Here is a 6,830-nt window from a genome sequence, read left to right on the forward strand (position 1 = left end):
AGAAAACATGTGGTCTCTCAAGCTCTGATAAATCAGGGTGCTTTCATTTTTCTAAAAGAGACTTAATGTTTTAGTTCTAAGATGTTTTTGAAAAATGAAGCAGCTCATAATAGACCTGTAGTTTAAGATGTTTCAGACTTAAGCTGTGCTTATTACATGAATATGCTAATGAAGCAGCCAGTCTCCTTCCTTTTGGAATGGTAGATGTAAAGCAAAAGATAAACTAATTTCTGACCTGAGAAAAGACAGTTGGCATTTGAAAATTCTAATTGCAGTGTGGTTTGGTTTTCTTTCTCCACTCGAATGTGAACTTGGATAATGCCAGAATAAAGCTGAATCTATAAATATTACCCAAGATTTAGGACTCAGCCATACTGTTACCATGAAATCTGTTGGCCACATCACCACATTTCTGAGAAAATACATGGCTTTTTTACATTTTAAAAAAGTTAGCACTAAGAATCCATCCAAGATGCAATTGTTTTTGTAATTAGATTTTTTCCCTTAAAATACTCTTTTGAGGGCAAAAACTGTAACAGAACAGAAGAAAGATGTTTTAGGATATATTTAAAGACTAACTTTTTCCCTGTAAAATCTCAGTGTTCCACATACTAAGCACATCCTGTTAGACTTCATGAGTATTAAATATATATTCTATCCTTGGTCTTTCTGCATTTAGCTTTTTTGGGAAGTATGTTTTTACCCACAACATATGGTATGAGCTGCTGATTCAGTACTGAGTGGCTCTTTAAGCTTGGTATATTCTGTTGATTAAGATGGTGTGCAGAATAGTCAGAAGGAAAACCAGTGCCTGGTCTGAAATAAATTAATGTTAATCAGCTTATGGGGAAGAACAAATGAGTAAAGAGAATTTTCATATACAAAGAAAATTTCTATTATCACTTTCCTAGGGTCATTGGGTTTGGGATAAGGGAATAGGGTGTGGCCAGGGAAGGTGGGTGAAAGCACCCAGAATACTGCACATATTTCTTCAGCTGCACCTGGTCTTAGTTGCAGCACGTGGGATCTTTAATTGCAACATGCAAGATCTAGTTCCCTAACCAGGGTCTTCCGCATTGTGTGCAGAGTCTTAGCCACTGGACCACCAGGGATGTCCCTAAAACGGTAGTTTTCTGCCTGACGTGTTCATTCCCCACTCCCCTTTCCCTTGATAGAGCTGCTGGTTTCTCTTATATTCTGCTCTGGAATTTACCTATTTGGCCAGCGTTCAGGTATCTGTGAGCATTGTGGTAGAGAGCCAGGGTATCCACAGGAAATAGTCCCTAGCAGAGCACCTCATTGTAGGTAACAATGCCTCCTGTTCTTTGAGGAGGAAAGTGGGGAGCCCTTGTCTTGCCTTTGACACAGCAGTTTCCCCGCTGTCCTGGAAGCAGCAGTGTGTCACGTGACAGACAACATTCAGAACATGATCCAGATTCAAAGTGTGTTAGCATATTTTTGCTTCAGCGTGTGGTTTGCCCAAATAGAAGTGCCCACGCACATCTTTGATCCAGCTTTGTGGGCAACTCAGCAGTGGCATGAACGCTACAAGGTGTTAGGCGGCTCTCACTGGACCATCACAATCCTATTTCTAGACGGGAAATAGAGGGCCAGGCTGCTGCTGCCTTGCTTTGCTTCAAAGAGGTAAAGAGAAATGATAAACTCCCTAAAAGTTAAATTTAGAAAGAAGGATAATTCTGTCTGGACAATGTTTTATTCTAACAAAAGAACAATGGCAGTGAATTTTTCAGTGTTTAAAATCAACCAGTAAATGAAACCAACTATAGGGATTAACATCTGTGTTATCACACTATTACTATTGCATTTATTTCCTAGAATTTTGTTGACACTTACCTGTTATAATTAGCAGTCCGTTTAATTTTATGAATAATCTTGAATGGAGATAGTTTAAAACCAAACAAAGTTTAGTTAAATCTAAGACAATGAACTACTTTCAGGTCAGCCACTGATCTGAAATTTTATGGTGCACTGCCCATCTAGCAAGATGTGGTTTATCAATTTTTTCTTCACATAATGATCAGGACTTTATTATCAATTCTAATGTGATGTTTTATTGCTAAACATGATCTGACTCGGCTAAATCCCCCATGAAAATGAGTTTCACATTGAATCCTTAATATTACAAAATAGGTGAATGATTGATGTTGTATAGTTGCTAAGTCGTGTCAGACTCTTTGCAACCCCATGAACTGTGACCTGCCAGGCTCCTCTGTCCTTGGGATTTCGCGGCAAGAATACTGGAGTGCGTTGCCACTTCCTGCTACAGGGATCTTCCCAACCCAGGGATCGAACCTTAGTTTTCTGCATTGCAGGCAGATTCTTTACCACTGAGCCACCAGGGCTTTCCATCGATGAATGATTGGGCAACATTAAATACTTTGTGGCTATCTGAAGAAGGCAAAGGATGGTGCTGGGTACCTCAGAAGACTCATCCTTTTCAGCAGTACTGAAAGGTGGGTACTTCTGTTACCTGCTCTTCACAGGTGAGAACACTGAGGCTCACAGGTTCAGTGACTGGCCCCAGCCACACAGTCAGTGGCAGTACTGGGATCTGAACCCTAAGAGCATGTCTCCAAAATCTGTACTGTTTTTCTTCCCTTTAAAGGCTTAAAATAGTGTTAGGAATCTGAGATGTGCACATGTGATAAATTTAACAATGGACTGCTTCCAAATAGGAAAAGGAATATGTCAAGGCTGTATATTGTCACCTTGCTTATTTAACTTATATGCAGAATACAGCTTGCGAAATGCCAGGCTGGATGAAGCACAAGCTGGAATCAAGATTTCCGGGAGGAATACTGATAACCTCAGATATGCAGATGACACCACCCTTATGGCAGAAAGTGAAGAGGAACTAAAGAGCCTCTTGATGAAAGTGAAAGAGGAGAGTGAAAAAGCTGGCTTAAAACTCAACATTCAAAATTCAAAAAATGAAGATCATGGCATCCAATCCCATCACTTCATGGAGAAAAAATAGAAATAGTGACAGACTTTATTTTCTTGGGCTCCAGAATCACTGCAGATGGTGACTGCAGCCATGAAATTCAAAGACACTTACTCCTTGGAAAGAAAGCTATGACCAACCTAGACAGCATATTAAAAAGCAGAGACATCACAGACAAAGGTCTGACTAGTCAAAGCTATGGTTTTTCCACTAGTCATGTATGGATGTGAGAGTTGGATCATAAAGAAAATTGAGCGCCAAAGAAGTGATGCTTTTGAACTGTAGTGTTGGAGAAGACTCTTGAGAGTCCCTTGGGCTGCAAGAAGATCAAACCAGTCAATCGTAAAGGAAATCGACCCTGAATATTCATTGGAAGGACTGATGCTGAAGCTGAAGCTCCAATACTTTGGCCATCTGATGTGAAGAACTGACTCATTGGAAAAGATCCTGATGCTGGGAAAGATCGAAGGCAGGAGGAGAAGGGGACAACAGAGGATGAGATGGTTGGATGGCATCACTGACTTGATGGACATGAGTTTGAGCAAGTTGGTGCTCTGCAAGTTGGTAATGGACAGGGAAGCCTGGACTGAGCAATTGAATTGAACTGAAAATATTATTTATTGTCAGAATGATTGATGTAGGCAGCATAGCAGGAGTTAAGGAAAATAGGAGATGTGGTATAGATGTTAGGAAGTACTATTTCTAGTTTTCTTGTGGAAGCTGGTTCTCCTACAGAAGGCTTCTCTCTCTCGGTGATGTGGATACAGCAAGAGGCATCCACCAGCGTACTGCTGTCTATCTGGCTCATGGCAAATTACTGGGCTGCTCTCTGGGCTTCATCACCCAAAGGAAACAGCAGTTCAGCAACTGCATTCTTTCACAAGTTCACCAGTCACCAAATGCCGACATCCAGCCAAGGGGTTGCATTGAACCCTGTTTGGACACAGGATTAGGTTTAAATGAGAAGAGAGACAGTCAGCCAGAAGCTTGCAAAATGAGGAGATGGAGTTAAATGTCAGCAGGTTTGGAGCAGGACACCAATCTGGTGCACTCAGATATTTTGATCACTTGACTTGGAGGTTGTATATGTTGTGTTGAGCCAGGAGTGTTTTATCCAGCTTGTGGGGAATAACCCTGAAAGTTTGCTCTATTGCTATGCTCTGAATTCATGCTTAGTGGGTGAAGGGTTGGTAAGTGGGTGAAGGGCTGACCTTCACAGGTCAGGATGTGGGTGAGTTAAACTGAGCAGCAGGGGATGCATCAGAAAGCTTGCTTGTGCTGGATTAGCCCCTGATTTGCCACTGAGCTGTGTGACTAGAAACTGCCCCTCTATGGATTTCCCCTCTTCAGTAATTTAATGGGGTTCAGTTGTTACAGGTCTCAAAGGCCATACCTTCAGGGCCAGACAGATGCAAAATATAGAGACTAGGAGGGTTAAGGTGAATGCCCCAACCTAGAAACATTGAGAAGTTTAAAACCCTATAGGCCGTGAAAATATGTGTGCAGGCCTGATTTGGTCCTAGGGCTGCCAGTTGGTACACACAGGGTGGCCACTAATGTTTCCTGATTACATGAATAGTTTGTTTCATAGGTGCTGTAAAAGAGTATAAGCCTTGGTTGCACTTGGTCTAAGCCAGCATCCAGAGAGCCACCCCGAGGTGGTACCTGCCCTCCTTTCTCCTCAGAGGGCCATGTCAGTAATCTAGCTCATTCTCTAATCAGCAATAGAGCGCTTTTCTGCTTTATTTTGTATTATTAGCTGTGATCTTAGCACCCAAGTTTGTTGAGGCTTGGAAATATTCATTGATAATGCTTTTCCCTGAACCTTCTTGGTGGTCCTTTAACTCGAATTGGACATGGAGAGAAAAGGCCCAATGAATTGCAAGCAGAGAGAGTGGGGTGAGGATGTCAGGTTATCTGAGAAGGGAAAGGCAAGGTGGTCAGGCCAAAGTGGCACTTCCAAGCCTCTTTGAGCTCCGTGAGCTTACGTATAGGTTTTACGGAGAGTGGGGCTAAGGAGATAAAGCAGGCTGTTTCCTTCAGGATTCACTATGACTGAAGTAACTTTCAGGATTGAAGCAAACCCAGACAGCAACCAGATCAAGGACAGGAATCCCCAGAAGGATGGATGCAAGGAAGAAATGGACCTGTCGTGTTTGAGTGCAGTGAAGGGAGTGTGGGGGTGAATTAATAATAGCTAATATTAATGATAGGAAAACAATTGAGAAGAAAGGGGGTGGGAATATTAACTCCAGAAATATCAAAACTATCATGATAGTACACTGCCTCTCTTAACTGTGAATTTACCTCATTTAGTTATAATAAGTTAAACACCAATAAGTGATTTAAGGAAAAATAGTTTTAAAAACCTATGTTTGGAATGAAGAGTGTTAAGAGAATAAATCTACCACTCTTTCTGTAAGATAATGTCTAAAATTGGAAAATAAAGAAATAGCAGAATAAGCATGTTAAAAAACATGGAGATAAATGCTGGAGGATTCTAAGAGCTAAAAGTGACCAGGGCAGCATTGAGGGGAGGGACTATCATTTTTTATTACAAACCTCCTGATGTTACAGTTTGATTTTTTAAAAACTGTATTTACTGCTTCAGTGAGAAAATCAATATTAAATTGAAAATGAACACAGAAAAAGAAAACTGCCTAAGAGTATATTTAAATTACAATATTATTCAATTCGTCTGTTGACTTCTTAAGAAAAACCCAGGAAACACAGTCTCATACTTTTGCCCTAAGTAAATTGCTTTATAATGTAAGGTTGACAGGGAAATCTATCTTATCTTACATCAAGGACTATCTAATATTATAGAATATCTTCAAGCACTCTTAAAATTGTGACTAAAGAGAGTTTACTATTGGGAAAAAAAACATATCTAGGGCCTGGGAGGCAGAGGGGAAAATGGGCAGTGACTGATTATGGGTACAACGTTTCTTTGGGGGATGATAAAAATGTTCTAAGATGAGATCATGGTGATAATAAAAACACTATAAATATGCTGAGTTGTATACTTTAGGCAAACTATGTAGTATGTATGTTTTTTTCTCAAAGCTGTTAAAAAATAATAGCTTGCGTAAGATGTAATAATGGCTGTGTGTCTGGCTTACTCATTTTACTCTGTTTACGGTTTACTCTCCACAAAGTATTAGGTAAATACTATTATTCCATTTTAGAGACAAGGAAGCTGGGGTGTAGGGAAGACAAGTGGCTTGTCAAAGATCATCAAACATGAGTAGATTAGGATACAAATTTTTCTTTCATGTAAAGGAAGTCTGGAGGGAGGAAGACTAGGTAAGTTGGCTCCACAAGGATCAGGGACCCCGATTCGTCAAGTTTGTCTCTCCACTGTGCTCAGATTCTCTTCCCAAGACCCCCTCATGGCCCAAGGTGACTGCTGGGGCTCCAGCCAATGCACCCACATTTCAGTCAGCAGGAAGGAGGACTGTGTAAGGATGCTATTCCTTGCTTTAAGGAATCCTGGATTGTTATACAGATTGCTTCCACTTACATCTTCTTGGCTAGATTGAGTCATGTGTCCACACTGAGAAAGCCAGGAAATGGAGTCTTTTGGCTGTCCTCCCTACCTCATAAGGGCACTTGGACCAAACTCATTTTGAAAAGTGTGTTTTGGGAATGGCAAGGGATTTTTAATTTGGTGGTTTGGGATGATGATATTTCCTTTGCCCGCCATCTTCAAAGCCCCACCTTGTCTAAATGTTAATTTTACTACTGGGCTTCCCAGGTGGTATTAGTGGTAAAGAACCCGCCTGCCAATGCAAGAGATGCAAGAGACACAAGTTTGATCCCTGGGTCTGGAAGATCCTCTGTAGGAGGGCATGGCAACCCACTC

Source organism: Bos javanicus, chromosome 11 (genome assembly GCF_032452875.1).
Source record: "Bos javanicus breed banteng chromosome 11, ARS-OSU_banteng_1.0, whole genome shotgun sequence".
NCBI classification, from domain to species: Eukaryota; Metazoa; Chordata; class Mammalia; order Artiodactyla; family Bovidae; genus Bos; species Bos javanicus.